The following is a 22,329-nucleotide window of genomic DNA, read 5'->3' on the forward strand; positions in this document are numbered from 1 at the left end:
ATACTTAAAATACAACAAAGTGAGAATAAGAATATAACTCCAATTCACACGTTCCTAGTGCTATCCTTAATTATTGTCAGGTGTTCATAAAAAATAACAAGAAGCATTTCAGAAATATGAAAGGAAAGAGGAAAATATGTAGAGAGGAAGAATGAAGAAGAAAGTGTTTTTATCTTAATTCAATTCAGATTGCTTATACTATGTTAAGTATGAAAGACTTTGGAAGACTAAAGCGTTCTTGACAGACATTTGTCTCACCTGTTTAAAAGTACCTTCAATGACAGAAGGTCAATGGATTTCTTTGCCAGACTTTCCAGTTCTTCACTACATTTTCCTTCTAAAAGTGTTTTCTACTATCTTTTATACCAGACAATGAATGTTTTTTTCCTGCTTTTGAGCCCATTACTTTTTTTCTGATACATAAAGCATATTATACCTTTCTTTGAAATAGTTTTTTATTGCCTTGAAATCTATTACCACATCCTTACTAAATCTTCTCTTTATTCTATCCTTCCGTGCAGATTATAATCTCAGGACCTTCAATCAGTATTTCTGCTTCAGTTTGCACTCTCACCAATTGTTAACTACTCATTATAAAGCCTGGTGAAAAACAATTTTCACATGCTATGCAAGTCTATTCATGAATGCTGAATTCAATAAAAGTATAACTGCATGCAACTTGCAGGCCACAATAAATGTTTTAGCATAATGTCAATTATTTTTTTTCCCACCCTGGGATCCTCTCTAACTTGGAGACCTGCAGGACTTTTACCTAGACAGCTGTTCCCTAATTTGTGTGTGTGCAATTTATTGTTTCTGCTTAAGTATCTTGCATTTGTCCCTATTGAATTGCATCCTATTATTTCAAGCCTACCACCAATTTGTCAATACTATTTTGAATTTTATTCCTGTCTTCCAAGACACTTACAATCTTTCCTGAGCTTGGTATCATATGCAAATATTTTCTATTGGAGCATCCAGGCTATTCATACTGAAGATCCAGCATGGCATCTTCAGACTACTGAAGCAGTCCTCTCAAGACCAGTGCATAGAACAGCAAAAGAAAACTAAAGAAATAAATAAAGTATATGAAGCAAGCATATCAGTAGGGAAAAAAGAACAGCAGAATAAGAATCAAGCCTATGTATGGACTGTGCGGCAGGAAGAATATGCGTGTGGATAGTTCTACCATTAGACAAAACCAATAGTGATACTTTCTTGTTTGTTTATTTTCATAACTAGTACATCTGCAAAGTCACCTTTGGGCATCTTCAAGCAAAACAACTTTCTCTTTGTCCTGAAACTTTTAGATTATCTGTGTATATATAGCCTTTTGCAAGAGAAAAACACGTGTTCCAAAATGATGTGTAAATAAAAGGGAGAGTTCAGTGACTGACATAGTAAACTCTGTTCCTCTTTACCTAGTGTGACAGATCACCTGATTCTGCTTGTCTTTTGCTAGTTTTAACCTCCACAGTCAATAGCATCAAAAGGTTGCCTGCTGTAGCTATAACCATAGCAACAAGAGGAAATATGGCAGTGTTAATTGTCTGTTTTCTTTTTAATTCCAAACTTCTTCCTTTCCCAGTTTCAGGATATTAATATAATTGAAGTAGAGGACGACTGCAATGTCAGTGAATTAAACACAGAATAAATACAAATATGCTATGGTACAGTCAAGCAACAGTACTCAAGCCCTCCTTTTTCATTCCACAGCACAGCATGTAGATCCATGAGTCCCACCAGCTGAAGAATCAGTGATCAGTTGTTAGGTACACTGACTTCCTTTTCCATTCCAAACAGTGATCAGAGATGACTTAGTTCATATTAACATTATATTGTCATAGTATCAATAACAGGTATAGCCACGAGGTGAGTGAAAAAATGTGGACCAATGCTTTGAACTCCATTATGCTATTAAATGCTATGTGCTTAGTGCAGCCACTTCACACTGGCTATTTTTATCAGAAGCATGTTTGAATAACAATCACTGGCCAGATTCATGACTCACTAATTACCACATTTACTTTCTTTATATATTTGACTGTCATGTAACAGCTGTGCTCTAAATCCTGTATCTTCTGCTCCCTATAAGCTAATTTTATCTCTGGCTTTAGTAACATGACATTTAAGATAACCTTAATTTATTGTGTTTCTTTCAATGGTGTATTGCACTTTTCTGAGTTATAAACATAAGCAGAAATCATACACCACCACCGTCACCCAAAAAAAAAGTCATTGTTATATGTGAAGATTGCCATGATATTGTAGTGGTGAAAACTAAGAAAGTGCACTCTCAGTGACAGACTGAAAGGATTACATCCTTCTCTGAGTACAGCTAGAGTAATATAGTATTTACTGCACCTATGGTGCAGATTCTGGCTAGAAAATATAATTGTAATTTAAGTCAGGTAAAATTAAATAATCAGGCTAAAAGTCTCACTCTCAGCTGTAAACCATCATAGGCAACTCTTTGAGCTGAAATTTTCATGTTTATTTATGAGCTGCACTCCCTTTGTCTACTACATGTTCTAAAGATAACGTATTTCTACTGTATGCATTCTACCTACTCCAAAGTGTATTTAATATATAAAATCCAATTAATAGAATTTTAATTCTGGCAGAAGACTTCTTACACACTGGTAATTATGAATAATGCACATGGGATACAAATTCTAGTCATACTGATGTGGTAAAGACTATTAAATATATAACAGATGTAATCACTTTCTTAAGGCTACTTTAAAAATGGCAGCACTTAGACTGGAAGGGACATCTTATTAACATCTGTTATTCTTGTTCAGAGCTTTCCCCAGTGCATGTCTGTATGTGCAGTTGTGTATGCACCAACATGCCTGTGTGCAATGGTCTGTGTATATACACCCATGTCAACTTTGCTGAAGCAAAATAATACCCATTCCTCTTCATAGAAAGAAAACATAAAATAATCTAGATGACAATTTTGCTGCCTTTCAATGAGTTGTAGATTTGCTCTTTGTCTGTGTATTCTTGTTAACTTTTTGTATTTGTATAAAACAGGATCTCTAAAATGCATTAAAGTTCAAAAGTGAACAAAAGATTAATTTATTGTGTTTATAGCCCACCTCCTTGCTTAGCTAAACCCCCAACCCCACAAAAAAAAAGATTCACTTTTCAGGAAAGATTTTTGAGAAACTGGGTATGAAATCTTTTTTTCATCCCTAAAAATGGTGATGTGTATTAATAGTAAGATCCTAAGAATGTTCTCTAATTAGTACATATTTTACCAGATACCTGTATTTTTTTAAGTGTATTCGACTCATAATTTAGGAGTTACCTAATTTTGCTTAGTCATTCTGTACTGAGTTACAATGAGACTTCTTCTAAGAATGCATGTGTAAGATCCAACTTTCTTCAAATTTCTTTTTGACTTTGAGAACCAAGCACCTTTGGCAATCTGTTGCATATGCTTCAGTGTTTTTTTTTATCAGCCTTATTTTAGTCAAGAGATGACAAACTGAAGGGATTAACTGCACATAAGATACATTTATGTTGCATAATTATTTGGTTTGCATGTATTTCTAAAAATTTTAATTTTTTACTGAGATCAACAGATGTCTTTAGGCAAGTGAGTAACATGAGTTAAGGAAGCAGTAAGAATTTAAATTTTTGTTGTCACAGTTTCATAGCAAAGAATGAACTCCTGAGACTTCAGATAAGGTGTAAGACAGAAACCAAAAAAAAGGAGGAAGTACCTAACATTTTAATTGCAATTTCATTCCTGCTCAACTTCTCTTCTTATTCCTAACTCCTTTTACTTTAAATTGATAGCTTGAAATCCTGATTTTTCCTACATTTTAACACAATAAAATATTATTTTCAATAACTCCTAAAATTTTCTTCAGTCATTAAATCAATTTTAATTTTCAATATCCATTTCCTAAACAAAAGTAAATTTTACTACATGTAGCTGTAATTCTGATCTCTATTTTTCTTAGTAGAAACAAATGTTCCATCCATTTTTCTTTGTCCTGTTAGTCTTTCTTTGCTATGAAACATTTTGTAGGGAAAATATATCTGTAATTTCTGATTTGACTATTTAGTTTCAGAAGGCAGTCTAGGTATGTTAAGAACAAAGGTAGGATACTTCCAATTTGTCTTCTGACATGTTTTACTGTCCTCTATTTGTTTCTGAATTCATGTTATTGGTATTTTAATTCTTCTGATTGGCTTTATTTTCTCATAATACTTTATTACTCGTGTTTGATGTCTATGTATTTTCCTTCATATGCCCATTTAATCTTGAATAATTAATGAAAATAATCATAGGTCTCTAGACACTGATTTTGGCATGTATTCTTACTGCTAGCTGTCAGCTTACAAAATGTAATGCTCCTATGAGGGCAGTTTCAGAAAGTCACACAATTCAATTATTCAGTTCCACAGAGCAAGAATCACAATGTGTTAATACTTTCCTGTGGTGGATTTTGTATTTTGGCAATAGATCACAGTAAGGCTGCAGCTTTTCAAAATCTGGCAAAGTAAAGGAGAGTCACCAGATGGAGTCCTCAGGTAACATACTGAAATCAATGTAGTTTATTAATACAGAAGTGTTTGGGTAGGCTGTGTATTAATCTCAACCTTCAAAAGCAGACTGACAGTGACTTGCCAGATTTTGGAGTTCACAGTGAAAGAGACCCTGGTAACTGATGAAGTTATTTCACATATTTGCCTAGATTTATTTTAAGCAATCTTTGGAAGCTTTATCTACTGGGTACCACTCTGTTCCTCTGTCTTCCCAGCCAAATAGATAGAGTTCAGCCTACCCTTTTAAAAGGAGCCCAGGCCGAATAATTATATACTCCAATTGTTCTCCATCTGCTGCTTGCTTGATCTAAAAATGCCTTTTCTTGTACCAGGAAGCAAACAGCAGAAACTCAGCTGTTCAGAATTTCCATCTGGGAAATTGCAAATTGCTATGTTCCAGCACCTAGAAGAACCTATTCCTGCCTACAGTTAAGTGTAGATTAAAATGTATAGAAGGGGAAGTAATTTTAAAAATGCAAATTATTTCATTTCCACTGGACTATTACTAAAGGATAAGCAGAAAAAAAGCAAGCAGCAGAGAAGCTGCCTATGACACCTTTTTCTAAGCTAGACCTCTGCAAGTTAGAACACATGCTGCACTCTTGGAAATGCAGCTGATAGCTATATCCATATGGTATTGGGGAATTCCAGGAAATGTTTCTTAGGGTCAGGTTCATATTTCTCCTGGATTCATGTGCCTCTGAGCTTTTTACATGAGGGACATTTATTAAAACCACAGGGTAGCTCCTGCATTTTAAGAGCTAGCCTTACAAGGATAGAAAAGGTCGTTGTGTCTAAAGCTTGGAACAAGTGATACAAATCTGACTCCTTTTAAATGCATGTTTGACATAAAACAAGTATCTACCAGCAGAAATACAACTTTTTTTCTTTTTATTTAGTTTGCTGAAATATCCAATGACATAATTTAAAAATGAAAATTTTTACATTTTTTGCTTTTTAAAATTTATTTCAATTTAGTTTTGGTTTACAGAAACAGATTTTTCCTAGTTGAACTACATGTTTTACTTGAATTAAAAGAAAACAGATTTTTATAGTAGCAACTTTAATCTTGTTCAAAAGAGTCAATTTTAAAATCTGCATTTTAATATCCTATAATTTGAAAGATCTATATGACTATAAGGTAAACTGGAGCATAATCTTCTAGTAACAATGTTTTCTTGAGGACAGCAAAACCACAGATGTATAACTGGAAGGAGGGAAAAAAACCTTCACCTGATATTCATTATATAAAAGCAGAACCAAAAAAGTAGTTGACATGGGAAAAGCAGAAAAATAACGTATATGATAGATATTAACATCTTCAGTAGAATATATGTTTAATGAATGATTTTTTTTGTCACACTTGTGTAGACTATGTTACTCTTAAACAACCAGGAATATTACTGTATTGGGTGTCTGTGCCTGCAGGCTGGTAGTGGGGTGCTGCAGGGGTGGCCTGCCAGGCACAGCCAGTTCCAGACATCTCAAATGGACCCACCACAGGGCATGGCTCATCCCCTCAGCCAAGATAATGGGGCCTCTGGGAAAACCTTTAAGAAAAAGCAGAAAACACTGCACAAAAATGTGTGGAGAAAATAAAAGGGGGAAAAAAAGGTTAAGGAATAGTTACATGAACATGAAGAAGGAGCAGAGATTCTCCTGGAAGCTATGTAAAGTCATATGGATGCCAGAGAGGCGATTAGAGACAGCTGACATGGATTCACAAAGGAAAATTGTGCCTGACTAATCTAGTGGCCACCTACAATGGAGTGGCTGCATTGGTGGATAAGGGTAGAGCAACTGATGTCACCTACCTGGACTTCTGTAAGGCATTCAATGAGGTCCCACACAACATCCTTGTTACTAAATTGGAGAGATGTGACTTTGATGGATAGACCATTGAATGGATAAAGAATTGGCTGGATGGCCACATACAAAGAGTTGCAGTCAATAACTCTATGTCTAAATGAAGATCAGAAACAAGTGGTGTCCCACGGGGATCTGTATGGGGACTGGTACAGCTAAATATCTTTATTAATGATATAGTGGGGTTGAGCGCACCCCCCAGCAGTTTGTGGTTAACACCAAATGAGTGGTGAACTTGATATGCTGGAGGGGAGGGATGCCATTCACAGGGATCTTAAAAGGCTTGAGAAGTGCATCAATGTGAATCTTAGGAACAGGGTGAGACACCGGGACAGGTTGCCCAGTGTTGTGTTTGAACCCTGGCTGGTAATTAAGTACCACTCAGCTGGTTGCTCATTTCCCCCTCAGCCAGAGAAGCAAAGGAGGAGAATCAGAAAGGAATGTAAAACTTGAGGGTTGAGATAAGAACAATTTAATAATTGAGATAAAATAAAAACTAACAAAAACAGTTATAACAAAAAGGAGGGAGAAGGGAAGAGGAATGAAATCCAAAGGGAAGGAAGAAAAAAGAAAACCAGAGATGCACAACTGCTCACCCCCCCACTGATCGATGCCCAGCCAGTCCCAGAGCAACGATCAATCAGCAGCCCTGGCCAACCCCTCCCAGTTTATATACAGAGCATGATGCCCCATGGTATGGAATATCCCTTTGGCTTCTTTGGGAAGAAAGGTAACTTCTTTCTTTCAAAGGTCACAGAAGGGGATATTTTAAAAATACTTGTGGTGTGAGTAACACTGTTAAAGATGTCCTGTATTTATCTAGATTTTCATGACAAATTGCTTTTAATATGGCAATGAAGTAAAAAGTATTTAAAAAAATAATCTGGTTTGTTGTAAGTTTTTTGGTTTGGTTTGTTTTTTAACTAAGCAAGGATCTGGCCTATATGGAATTTTTGTAGTAATGGTTTCAGAATGAATAGCCTGATAAAGCACCTTTATTGCAGAAAAACTTGCTTTTGAAAGTTTCTGTAAGTTTGTTCTGCTCTTAAATGTTTTTAATTCGAGTACATGACATGAAGTGTTGATAAGGGTTTTTGTCACATCTATTTGTCTGTGATTTTCTCAAAGAGATTCTTTCCTGGCCCTTGAAGTTGTATGTAGAGTTCTCAAAATTTAAATTTGCTTCAAGTGAAGACAACAAAAAGCTAGTTTGATTAAGATGTTCATAAGAGGTGTTGATACATGGTGAAGGTATACTAAAGATGGTAATTAAAGTGTTTTATTAAACTTGTTCTGTTTGATGCCTTTCAGCTTGTCAGGAGAAATTATTGCTACAGGTGTTTTCATTTTAAGAATGAAACAAAATGATGAGGGATTAGAGAACAAAATCCTTGCGGAAATGTATGTTCTAGTTACTGTACTGATGTTACTGCTGTCTGCTGTGTTATGCAACAGATAAACGGCTAAAAAAAAATACAGCCCGCAAATTTATGGAACTAATTGCTGTGGCAGTCTTAAATAGACAATACCTTCCTTTCTGCCTTTTCAGAGTAATGTATAGGTAGTAAAATCCCTGCTGAACGTTCCTAAACAGAAATATATAAGGACTTCAATTATTGGAATATCTGAAACAGTCCTCAACACATGCTAAGTTTTAGGGAACAAAGTATGGTATAAATAAATTTTATGCTACTTCTGTCCTGATGTGCAAGAATCATTGACACTAACTATTAAATGTAACGTAACACATAATGTTGGTAGACATCCGTTCTCACCCATTTGAGACCATAAGTCACTGCTTCAATAGATATAACAAAGAGTTACAAAACCTACCTATTAGGAAATTATTTTGAACAAAAGGCAGTAATCTTTTGAGGTTTCAAAAATAGAATAATAATTACAAAAAGTCCACTACCAGCCAAATAGACATGCTGAGGAATATGAAGCACAGAGCACACAAAGCTCAAGTTCAGTGAGGTTCAGATCTCAAAGTGGGTCATGGCTGAATCTCACTATGTCCAGTAGCTATGCAAAGTGATGGGCAGCCAAGATCACCGATTCTACTGCAGCTCTCGGAGACATTAAGTTCCCTTTATATTCAGAACCATACTGACAATTAACAAAAAGCCTAGCTCCTTCTGTGAAAGAAATAGGCTGGCACAAACAAATTCTGTGTCCCAGTTTGCGGTCAAGCAAGTGCCACACAATTATTTGGATCCTATGTTGTTTATCGAAACTTTCTTTTAATATTCATCTCATCTAGTTGCATGAAGACCAAGTTTCAGCCTTTGCAAATGTGTTACTAAGCAAAATTTGGCTCTTGGCATGTTTTATACTCTGAATGTTGGTCAAGCTGTGGATTTTTAAAAAGGTAGCTTTGAAATTAATTAATGCAGGCTTAATAATTAAAACAGCAGTATCAGCACCCAGTAATTTCTGCTACATTAGTCAGTTTGCAGAGTTTACTTAGTTTATCTGAATTAATTAATTTTCCTTTCAGCACAGTCATTTATTTTCTAGGTAGCTGCAGTTTTGAACTATTTAGCCATCCTAGTGAAAAGAATTCAGTATGGTATTAGGGAAATGTATTGTGCCTCTCTTTTTATCTTAAAAGCCTCTAACTGTGTGTGGTGGTTGTAATGGGAAAAATGTGACTGTTTTCCTAACAGAATGACATTTCCTAGGGTACATTTATGTGGTTATGTGCAGTACATTGCATCTTGTATGGCAGAAGCTGTTAAAACTGGCACATTAAAAGGTTTGCCTGTTTTGCTTAGCAAAAAATAACACTGTTAATCTCTGTATAACTCCAGATTTCTAAAGCCAGATCCAGAATTACACGAGACCTTTACTTACTGTAACTGAAAAGAATGAAAGCACAGTAAGATCTTGGTCATGCTTCAGCTCTTGTTGCTGTAGGACAGCCAGCACTATGTGGCACTGAGCACAACCTAAGACAACATTTAGATTATTTCATTTCCACCAGCCAAGCACACTCCTATGGGTCTCCTGCCATTACAAACATTAAAAAAGCAACCAATAAGCTCAGAAAAACAGGAAATATAAACCTGCTGTTATGTTAAGCAATAAACGGATATATCAGAGTTAATATTATGGTAAGATATGGAATTTTTAACAGGCCTTAATGGACAAAAGATGGAAAGTATATTAAAGTCTGTGTTCAGCAAGTTTTCACTGAAATCTCCATGGACAGTTATCAAAAATTTGAATTACAGAAATGTTTGAAATAAAAATCTTGTGATACTAATTCACCAGAAATCATCCTGTTAACCAATCATTTCTGGTTGATCCCAGGAAAGAAGATAAAATTGGAATGAGACTTTTATTTGCTTTAGAGTTTGTTGAAACAGATTGTTCTGATCGCCAAAACAAATTTTGAAAGGCTATCCAAATATAACCTCTCTTCAAAAAAAGAGGCAGAGAATAGAAAGCTGACAAAGATACCTAGTATGAATAGTCACACTGTTCATTGCAGACCTGGAAAGAAAAAACTGGTCTTTTAATTTCTTATTTAGACATCTATGTACAAGTCCAAATTACTTTCAAAATTACTAATAATACAACTTTCAAAACAACTTTGAAAAACCAACCAAAACCTTGACAGCCAGCACTATAGTATCTTCACATGTTTATTATACTAATATTTATGGTAAATACTGTATTTTTCTTACTATGATATTAAAAATAAAATAAAAATCCCCAAACTTAAATATTTCACATATAGTGCCCCAAATACACTCTAGATTGTAGTGACGTGCGGAATTAGACTCTATAACTCGAAAGTTATAAAGTAGGTATGTTTATTGCGCGCAGATGCACGGGGGATCGCTCCTCCACAAGCGTGCATACCCGAAGTGACGAACCATCCCACATTTATACAATGAAACAAATGAATATTCAATTAGCGCCTATACATATTTGTTACCTAAACCCCGCTTCGTATGTTAATTAGCTTATCAGTCCGTTTCCTGGAATGTGGTGGTCTTGCAGGTTTGTAGGTGATTCATGTCCTTGTGACCATCCAATCTTCTCCAGCAAGGAGACTTAGCACTCCCTCCCTCTAGATAGCATTGGAATGTCTCTCATCTTCTCTCATTCTCTTTTAAATAGCCCCTTTTGTTAGAGGAAGAAGGGCAGGCGTCTCCCCGTCTCCCCTTTGTTAGAGGAAGAGGGGCAGGCGTCTCCTCAAAACTGTAGTTGTCTCCTCAGAGCTGTGTGCCTATGTGACCAGACACCGCACCCATGACTAGTCACCATACCCACATTTCTGAGTAGACATATACAATCACAGTCGGTGTTAAGCGTCCCCATTTCACACTATTTCTCCATATCAGTAGAAAAATAAATGCATATTCCTTACGCATAACTATTGACATTTTGATGTGAAAATAGTTCTCCTTATAAAAAACTTCCTAAACATTTTGTTATAAGGAATGTAATTGCATTCCTTTTAACTGGTTGGGTTTGTTGTTTTTTTTTTTTTTTTTTTTTTTTTTTTTTTTTTTATACAAACCATATAAATAACAGGTAAAATTAATTTGTCCACTTGTCCTTGATGAAGCACAGAAGTGTTTCCAGCTGGAACTGATTACATTTAATATTTTGTGTTGCAGAAGGAAAAGTAATCCAAAAAACAACAGTAAATAATTGTGTTACTACTTCGTTTCAGTCTGTATTATCAGTGTTACAGAACAATATAGATAAATAGCAGAAAATAGCTCACTTTGTCCAAATAAGTATTTCTTGATAGGAATAATACTTTCCTCTGTGAAGCAGGATCATTTTTAGTAGATGGAATGTTAACAATTCTAAAACACTCCTAAAGGGTGAATGTCATTGTTCCTTTGCGTCTTTTGAAAAATGTTTTCCTTAAGTGGTATTCAAAATAAATTGCATATTCTAACCTTAAACGACACCCAGTGTTAGAAAGTGCATGTTTTCTTGTTCTGTTGTTTTTTTTTTTTTTTTTTAATTTTTTTTAAGGATCTATATCAATAACACATTCATATAACTGGCCTTGTACTGTAGTGAGTAAAAATATTGTAGTTCCACAATGATGATAGAAAAAAAGCAGTTAGGTCACCAAGGTCACAGACCCTTGAACCATCCTCACTTTCTGTACTACTGTTTTCTCCCGACAAGCCTACCCACTAAGCTCCATTCACCAGGAAACATCCTATCAGTATGAGGAAGAGATTCGAGTGCAACTCCCAAGAAAGCCAAAAGGGGTTAAGCTACTAAGCAACACTTCAGTCATACATGCAAAGTTGATGCAAGTAATTTTTTGCAAGGTCAATATTCTTCCTCATTCCTGTAGATTGTTTGGGTATTTTGCATAAAATATTAAATATTTAACCACTAAAGAAGATATAGTCTCTGTGATTCTGTGAGAAATTTTAAACCATCATGGCTTTTGCCTTTTTTTTTTTTTTTTTTTTTTTTTTGTTAAACTCAGTGGTATAAACCCTTGCAAAAGAGAAAAGAAATCTTTCATGGAAAGGCTTTCAGAGCTTCAACTACAGCAACTCTGTGACATTGTTATGCAAGAATTAAATAAACGTGCCATCTCTCTGCACTGTGAAAGGCAGAATTCCCAGAGGGGAGTTTCAACTAGATCACTATCAGGTGTTGAAGAAAGCTCATTGATGATGTGAAAATTGTTATTCACAGGCTCTTTTAACAGATCTTCTCATCACTCCAGAATTTTAAAATCCTCATTTATGTCAGCAGGTCATTGAAGTAGAGCTACATTTCTTAGGGAAGAGGTGATACACGTACAATAAAGTGCATGAATATATTCTACTGAAGACTAATGCAACTTTTGCAGTATCATCTTTTTTTCATGTTAAGGCATTTCTGTAGATTATGAAGGGTAAATAATTCCTTTTAAGTTGTGATAAATGGAGACAATTTACAATATCTGCACGAAGATCTCTTGCTAATTTTTTCAGGAAAGAACACCAAGGAAACTAGTAAAAGCAATTTTTACAGTTTCACTTCTAAATGTTGTAAGTGCTTGTGTATAGCAATAGAACTCAGAATTCCTATCTGACTACTGGAATCTCTCATGCTAGGTAATACATAAATCAAGTAAGATGAGACAGTACAAAAACTCAGACAGTTTCCACACCCTCACCACATGTGCAAGCAGAAAAAAAATATCAGACAAGCGTATATGATCCTGATTGAATTCTTTAAAAGATTACTTTTTATCATCTGAGATTAAATTATTCTCTGTACATAGGCTTTTACACTATTGTTATTGAAATCCGTACAGGTAAAACCATGGAAACCCTTCAAGTGAATCTGTGTCATTTTAATTTATACAGAACAGGAACATTCATATGGTCACTAATAGTGTTTCAGCCAAGCCAGTAGCTAACAGCATTTCCAAAGCACATCTGGTCATGCCTAAAATGCAGAAGGAAAACAAAAACAAACAAAAAGATAAAAATAAGAAAAAAATAGGCACAGATAGGGAAGTACTACCTTCTTGATCTTTCAGCATTCTGTACAAAACTGAATTGTGCTTCCTTATGGACAAAGATTTACTTCATCCATGCTGGAGGTGAAATTTCCAGTATTGTGTCATTGGCAGCGTTGAATACAGAGACAGTAAGGCTGGGAAACCTAAGAAGGTTTTGAAACTGTCAATAAGGAATGAGTGGGGTGGAAAGGGTCAGAGGAGGTTTGCATGCTTAGAAGGAGATAAGAAACAGTGTTCAGTGGGGTAAAGAGAAGGGAACTGGAGAAGTCAGTCCAGTTTTAAGGATGATGGTGGCAAAAGGAGCATCAGATATCACAAGGGATTTGAAGACCTGTGGATCTGGGATGGAATGATGATACATCCTTATATTCTTGACTGGGGAACAAGCATTCTACTTGCCAGCAACTGCTTTCTCCACTAGTATTCCCTTTGGCCCCTTTTCTTGCACAATTGTGTCTATACTTCCTAATCACTGCAACAGCTCCTTCTCAAACTGCTACTCTTTCAGCAGGGAGGAGCTTGCCTGATGTCTGCTACAGCTGAAATGATGGAATGAACTGGGAGAAAAACAAGTCCTAGTGTTGGGTCAAAGATTCAGAAGCGAGTGGCTGATAATCCTACTGCTGTACAAAGATGATGAGAGGCCTGGAACATCTCCTTTATGAGGAAAGGCTGAGAGAGCTGGGTCGGTTTACCCTGGAGAAGAGAAGACTGAAAGGAAAATTTTTCAGTGTCTACAAATATCTTAAAAGTGAATGTCAAAAGGATAGGACTGGACTATTTCCGGTAGTGCCCAGTGACAGGACAAGGGGCAACGGGCACAAACTGCAGCACAGGTAGTTCCAGCTGAATGTGAGGAAGAACTTATTTACTTTGAGGGTGACAGAGCACTGGAACAGGCTGCCCAGAGAGGCTGTGGAGCCTCCTTCTCTGGAGACGTTCAAAACCTGTCTGGACATGACTGCAATCTCCTCTAGGAGAACCTGCTTTAGCAGGGAGTTTGCCTAGATGATCTCCAGAGGTTCCTTCCGATCCCAAACATTCTGTGATTCTAAAATATATATTTAAGTGGGTCAAACACCCATGTAAATTCATTCATTTATCTCTACAAACTGTTGACTCTGCTATTTACTGCCTTTTTTTTTTAAAATTTAGGTCACATTTAAACATCATGTTTAATTGTCCTTTATGATGACTTTGTCCATTTTTTTCTTAACACATATTTGGTTTTGCACATGACAACACGTTGCAGGAATGAGTCCTCCACTTTAATATGCTTTGTGCAACAGTTTTTTCTTCAGATTTATTAAAAATATTACCTGATTGTTCTCACTCAGTGTCATCCAAATCTAAAAGTAGTAAATTCCCATTTCTTGTCTACTGTATATCATATATTATGTCATGGAACTCTGTTATATTTTCCCCTTTCTTTTCCAAATTTTTCCAAGCAATGCCTTCTACGGCCTTAGAAGTCCAGTGTATTTTGTGTCTCCTTGAAATTGTTTCTGACCTTTCCTCATCTCTCTACTGTGTGTTCTATTGCATATACTTCTATTATGTCATATTCTATCTATATTTTATGTCTATATCTACTTATAGTCATATAGTTGGAGGAACAGAAATACATAAGGTCACCAGATCTTTATATGATATTCAAACGTCAAGCATGTGATAGTTTTATATAATAGCATATTATGCTTTTGATTAATTCCTTGTTTAAATATTTTTCACAATCTGTTTTACATAGGAGTAAGAAATAAAATGCAATAAATTGTGCTACAGTTGCTAGGTTAACTGCACTTATTCTACATAAATGCCAGGATTCTGCAAACCTTCCACATGTTTCCTCCTCTTGGAATGGGTTGTCTCCTTCTGGAGTGGAAATTCATGCTTCAGTCTCTGAAATTTATAATGATTTTATTTATCCTGTATCATACTCCTGTCTTTTCTCAGGGGCTAATGGGGACTATTTAGTGAATTAGCTAGCTCTCATAAAACAAAGTTACTTTTTAACAAAACCAAACCTATAAAGCCTACCAGAAAATAAAGAGATTAAATTTAACACTCTTGAACAGATAATCTTTCAAAAATGTGGAGAGTCTTAACTAATCAGTATAGGTTGAACAAAAACATTTTGTTGTATAGGTCAGAGCCCTACATTATTTCTTGATTTGAGTATGATCTGTCCTGTCTGTACATCAGCACTCCCTCTTAATGTGGTTTCAGGTTCTTCGTGTTACTAATCTTCCTGAACATTATAAAGGATAAAATCTTTTTCCCCATTGGCTGTAAAACTTTGAAGAAATTGACTTCATTAATCCAGACTTGGAAACCTGTATTAATTTCCCCTTCAGTGACTCTCATCCTGAAAATATGCTTTGCCTGAACCAGTTAGGCAGGAACACAACTGGAAGCAAATAAATAAAAACATATCTGTCATAAAGAACAATTACGTCATAGTCTCTGAATATTCTATGCTTCCAAAGTATCTGCAACTAAAAATTATAAGAAGAGCGACTTGAATTTAAGAGCCATGAAAGCAGACAAAAATTCTAATCTAAACTTTGGTTCACAGATGTAAGGCTCCTGGGCACTAAATGTGGCACTCAGAAATAATATAAGTACCAAAATTCAAGTCTATAATCCTTAAAACAACCTGAGAAGAGTTTGCTGACACATAAGATTGCCTTAGGAAAATTCTCAAGATGCATAGCATGCTGCTGCCATGAATTACCAGGACTGTTGCCATCTTTGCATGGCTGAGCTACTATACACTTGTTTGATACTTTGCCCCGTTAATAATCCACATTATCATGCTTTGCTGAAAACCTCATTTGGAATGGGAGATATTCTTTAGTACAGCAAACACACAAAAAAAAAAAAGAAAAAAGGTAAATACAACATTCAGCAGCCATTGCTGCTTTAATTGAAAAATGTGGAAGTGAGGATTGAAAAAAGGCAGATATGATTATGCTTATTAAATATCATATAATATTTGTACTCATTCAGAAACTTAGAGATAAAGCCTCAATATCCTTTCTAACATGAGGATATTGAGGCTCAAGTTTCCCACCCCAAGCTTGAAGCCACTGGCAAGGATCAACAGGTTAATACATTACATGCATCTGAGGACCTTGTACTGATGAAAAGAATGCTATGCTGTTCATTCAATTTATAAAGCTTTCAAATTAAAAATAACTATCTGTTTTCTTTTCCAGTCATACAGGCTGACTGGAAGATGAAAGAGAAATAATGCCATTTCCCATAGAAATAAAAACATAGTTGTCAGTATCTATAACAAATTGGACATACCGGTATTTTCCCCCTTTTTTTCCTCCTTAAACTTTTATAGTCATTTTCTAATTGCTCCAGCTAACAAACAAACAATTACATTTCTAATTCTGAACAAGAATCTTGAACAACCTGTATCTAGACTGTTTGTGGCCATACCGGTATCATACAGAAAAATAAACTATTCCAAGAATCTATATCGATTGCCATATTCTTATTCTGTTTCCAAGGCATCCATTATTAAATGCATTTTGTACCATGACACTGGGCTAGAGATCTGGTACAACTGTTCTTCCACAGGAAATAGCTTTCCTCTATCTGAAAGTGTTTGTTAATGCACTACTACTATTACTCAAAGAACAGCATTCATAGAGGTAAGACTGTATTTTTTAATTTTTTTTTTTTCATGTCTAACTTGACAGTTTTGCCAAGTTGTTTAACTTATGTGGAAATTACACATGTTCTATTCAGTGGGTATTAATTTATTTTATAACTCTACATCTACTGTAACTGTTCTATTTGATGTATCTTTCTCCATCACAGATAACTGGAACTGAAATTTTATCTGAATGGTTTCTGTCAGGATTTCCTCCACCTCTGAGTTTAATCTTTACCTCGCTCTATCACTGTAATTCCATTTCCCCAGAAACATCAATAAATATTTTGGCTTTGATGAGGCCTCATCATAGTTTAACAAACATATTTCTCTTTTAACCATCGTTGTGATGCACTTTGAATTGGCAATCGGTATTTTTAAATTTATAAATATGTAGTTAGAAATTACTTGTTGGTTATGAAGAGCATCTGTTCTGCCTATATTTGGCATAGCTGTCATTTGGATAATGTTTGCTAACCAAGGAAGACAGGGTAGATTACAGCAGAGCAATTCTGAGACCACACTAGCTGTCAAACTGAGTTATAAACCAGTTTTCGGTGTCATTGAACTTTATATGAAACTTCCATTGCTCCATAGAACAACAAGGGAACACAACTAACCAGAGGAAAAACAATACTTTTCTCCTTACCCCCTCCTCCCCTCCCCCCACCATCTGACATTGTAGAAAGGTCACTACTTGCTGTATTTGTAGAAGCATACACAAACAGGCATGTTCATCTAATATTGAGTTTCAGAATTTAGCATATTGGTAGGTGATAAGTTTGTGTTAGCTACAAACATTCTAGTTCACTTATACCTTGCTAATCCCTCACATGCTGATCCTTTCTATAAGAAAACTCTGCAGTCAGCATAGGTTCCTTTAAAATTGAATTAGAAGCTAAAGAAATTTATTGGAAATATATTTAATCTATTTATCTAGTTGTCCATTAGTTAACATATTGGTACATTTCCAAATTTTCACAAGTATCTACTTATTTACACAGTTTTATAAAATACTCCTGCTGTTTATTTGGCTTAAGAGAATTTGCAGACATCAATGACAGTACCCACAAACAAGTAATAATAACGAAGAAAACAGAAATCATCTTAGGGCACTCTATCATCTAAAATCAGAACAAAACAAACTCTATCAAAGGACAATTAGAAATTGTCGCAGCACTCTCAAAACTACCAGCCGCAACAAGGTCTTTTACAATCTCATACCAGCATGCTCTTCATACAGTCCCTCTGCTGCCTTCTCCTCATCTTGCTTCATCCAGGGCTGTGCTCTCTCTCCTCTTGCTTCTTCCTCGGCTGCTCTCTCTTCATTGACTCTCAACCACTTAACAGAACCAGCCACAGCTGCACCTTATCTACATCGGCCAACCCACTGCCCCTGAAGCCAGCCCACAGCTGTATATTATTAATGCTAATGAACCCAGCTTCATTCCACTACAGGAAATCATCCTGAGTAACATTCACTTCAACTAAATTTAGGAACTCTAGTTATTTCTTTATACATTTACAATACCCAAAGATACCTGAGAGATCTTCATGGGGCCGGTAGACTAATCCACACCAGCTGAAAACCTGTTTTCTATGTCTGAAGAACAGAAGAGCTGCGCTAACAGCATCTTGAATGGCAATGAACGTGCAGTTTATTCAGCTGAGTTCAGCACTAACTGTTTGAAATGTCTAAATATGAGCAAGGTGTCTGATTTCTCATTGTAGAAGTTTCCTTATCTATTACACTTCCACAAACTCCTTCACGAGACATGCCACAATGACTTTTCAATTAAATATAATCATTTTTGTTTGATTAGGTGATTGATGCCACCAAGTACAAACTAAAGAGTGGAAAGTAAATTATGGGACCATATGTCATGCTGGTAGACTAGGAAGAAATGAAGCACTAGTTACATCAGCACTGCCAAAACAAATAATGAACATAAGAAAAGGTGAAAACCAGAAAATCATATCCCTGATGCCTTTATGGTATATCTGTAGCTAAGCAGGGGGTATTTACAATTTTACATCAATAGCCCATCCTGACACTGCCTCAAATGCTGTCTGTCATGTAGACACATGATAATTATGCCTTGTAGGAATGATCCCACAGACAGCTAGTTAGTCAACTTGAGACTGGTCACTTCAGACCCATAAAAATATGTGGTGACTGATTAGCTAACCTTAGTGCTCAGTATAGACAGGACTGTAACAGGAACTATGTTAAAGTGGATCATGCACGTAAACTTTGTGCTGGATTGTCCCACAGTTCCACAAGGGCTAAATCTGCATGCTGGAGTGAACAAAAATACAATAGACAGGATGACAGATTTCAGTTCAAAAGGCATTTCAGACGTAGCCACTTGACTCTCCCATTTTAGCCATCTTCCTACAACTTAGAAGAATTCTAAGTACTGGCAGCATCTGCTGTTTTTATCAAATTCATCTGCATGTGAGGTGAAAAAGATAAAGTAAATAGGCAGAGGTGAGCCTAAACTTTCTACAACTAAACCAATAAAGAAAAAGCTATGAACAGCACTATGTTTTACAGCCAGGCTGCCATTTCTAGTTCTAAGTTAGTTAGTTATAATACCTATATATTAACAACTTTATGTCTAAACAAAACAAAGCAGAGATAATTTTTCACCAAGTGATATGGTCCAGATCACATAATCAAATTCGGCTCTCCTTCCATTTTCCCATAATAGTGAGTAGCCACATCTCCGCATTCTTACTATTAGCAGTACCTGAAAGGGACTCTACTAGGAACTGTGCCAAGGTATTTTCTGGAAAAGTGCTGAGTGAAACAGGCCATTTCTTTCCAGAAGTTTGATGATGGTCAAGCTAATGCTTTCAGCCTGCTTTAGCTAGCCACCTCAATTACTTGTCCCAGCCACATACTAGAAAGCCTGGCTGTAGTTAGTAACTCAGCCTTAGAAACTTAAAGAAAGCTTTCTTTGAGATAAAGAAAATACTGTTGAAACTAGTAGTCATGATCAATGTCCTTAATTTAATGCTGTAGAAATATGCTTTATAAAACTCAAGTATCCATGGTAAGCAAAGTCTGTGGTCAAGCAAAGGTACATGAAATCTGCTCAAGAATATGACCTAAATGGAATGAGAGCATCACTGAGAATTTCTGAGTTTATCTGTAAGTGCACATGTAGAAATACCAGCAGAGAGACAAAGCAGAGACATAATGATGGGTAAGTGCAGAAACCAGGTAGTAGCAGCAGAATTAGGGGTGGGAGGGAGTCTTTTGGGGAACTGTATGTTGAACAGTAGAAACAATATAGGAAATAACAGTGAAGTCCCCTGTTTGAGTCATCTTGTGTACAGGGATTAAAAAAAACTTTCTTTCTCTTGTATAAACAACCAAAATTGCATGAGAAACTCCTGATTCAATTTAATCAGTTGCTTCTTCCACTGGAAACAATGCACTGGATCCTGAACTTTGACTAGTTGCTCAGGTCAAATGGAGTTATATTATAGACTGCTTCTAAAGCATTTTTTAAAAAGCCCTGATAGTTAAAAACAATACAACAAATGAATAGTAAAAGTTTAAAGTGTTCTGCCATGCAAGTAGGAGCTTATTAATTTGAGTTTTATTAAAAATGAAATTATTACTGTAGTATATTTTCTTTATTTGGGTGATTTCATTTGGAAAAAAAACCATGGTAAGCAGAAGTCTTGCATTACAAGTGAAAGACCTCAGAAAGATCATGTTGTCTCTCTCACTGAGTACATAATCAGCAAAATTATTCTGCCCAAGGCACAGAAAACAAAGATTGTTAAGTACAACACTATTCCTGTTATGATCTCTTTACTGTTCTCAAGGACTGTCATGTTTCTAATACCTGTTTCTTTATATGTTGCTTTTTGTACCAAGTCTTTGTGCCCTTGTAAACACTCAAACCATTCATCTGCATTCACAGCTATGGTCTTTGGAGGGACAAGCAAGGACAATAGTTATTCCTGAAGATCTAGTGCTGCACTAAGAATAAAGATAAACTACCTCATTTCCTAAGAATGCTGAACCTACTTACACACTAGGATTAGCCAATGAAAATAAACGTTTTACTGTCTTCGATTTATTCTCAGTAAAACTCAAAATATCTGAATTATCTGTTAATAACCTCTCATATTTATGTATATTCTCATCTTGTGGTGCTTTATAGAAAAAGCTGTCACTCCAACTTTCTGAGGAACAGGGAATGAATATCACCTTTGGTAAATACTAGCACTAATAGAAAATACAGCTTTATCATTATTACGAACATTTATATAAAACTGTAGTATGTGCTACGCTTTACAAAGAAAGAAGCATTCTGAGCTGTCAAAGTCACTTAAGCTGAACAAAATACAAAGCAAACTACTGCAAACCAGGACACAGAACAGCTCTCAGGAAAGCCAGGAAGCGTTAATTTTCACAAAACAAGGAGAAATAACTTATAATAGGATTAAAACAAGCAAACAAACAAACATATAGATAAAGACAAAGTTCATTCTAGTTGCACAGATGTAGTGTGTACAGTTGGTGATTCCTATGTCCAGTTTTACTTGTTGACCTCAATTGATCTCATTTAATTTTGGTAATGAACACATATAATTGAAATCACCCTATTACGCCTGTTAAAACAGATATGCATCTCCAAAAGCTGAATTAGATCTGAAAAAAATTCCAGAAACACATGTTTTTATTTAGATGGAAAACCTTGTCTAATCATAAAAAATTTTTTTTTAATATGTTTTCTATTTTATTTGAATGTTTATGTCCTTAAACATATGCATGTACGCATTGGTCTGTATGGCAAAATAACTTACTTTGTCTGTCTTCCTACCTAACAGAGGGCTATGGAGCAATCTAGACTGAAAATTCCTACAGAAACTGACTGTCTGTTACTACATTATCAAGAATGCTGAATTTGACTCTGACCTAATTCAGCCAGAGCCTTCTAGACATTGGACTTGCATTGCAGTACAATTGCTACATAACCGAAGATTCTTGCTGGTTTCCTTCTCTAACAACACTGTTACTATTTTTAAATTAATTGATCCAATAAAATATTGATGATGATTTCAATCTGTTCTTGGTAATGGAGCAGAAATTTATCCTTGCCCTAAAAATAATTTATTCGTGACCTGTTTTGTCCTGAAATTATGGGACTAATATTCTGTTACAGCCCATATATGTCAGGGCAACATCATGGTAGCTATGACAAAAGTAAGTTTACAGGATTTCTGGCTATCTTCCACATTCACCATCAAGTGTTTGGTGCTACTTTTACTAACCAACAGAAAAGTGAGAAATTTTTAAAGGAGTTGGAAACTCTAAGTCCGTAATTGTGTACGTATAATACATAAAGCCAACTGTATGTTAGATTTATTATAGCTAATAGTGCTGAAAGTACTTAATAGGGTTGACTCTCCCATAGGGGTCTTTATAGGCATAATTAATATAATGTAAGACGACTAGTTCTGGACTTCATTATATATGATTTTAATACACTGAGAAGCTGGAATACAAGAAATGATTAGTGAGAGAATTTTAAAAGATTTATGCATCTCTGGTGAGTATCAAGATGTTATATCCAGCAGTCAGCTTGGTTGCCAGAAAATGCATTATTTTGCTACTTTTCACAAAAGTGTTTAAAGGTTGTTTGTAATCCTTTCCTCTAGTCCTTTCTCACAAACATACACTCCCACACAGACTGCT

The sequence above is a fragment of the Falco punctatus genome (assembly GCF_963210335.1).
Source record: "Falco punctatus genome assembly, chromosome: 2".
NCBI lineage: Eukaryota > Metazoa > Chordata > Aves > Falconiformes > Falconidae > Falco > Falco punctatus.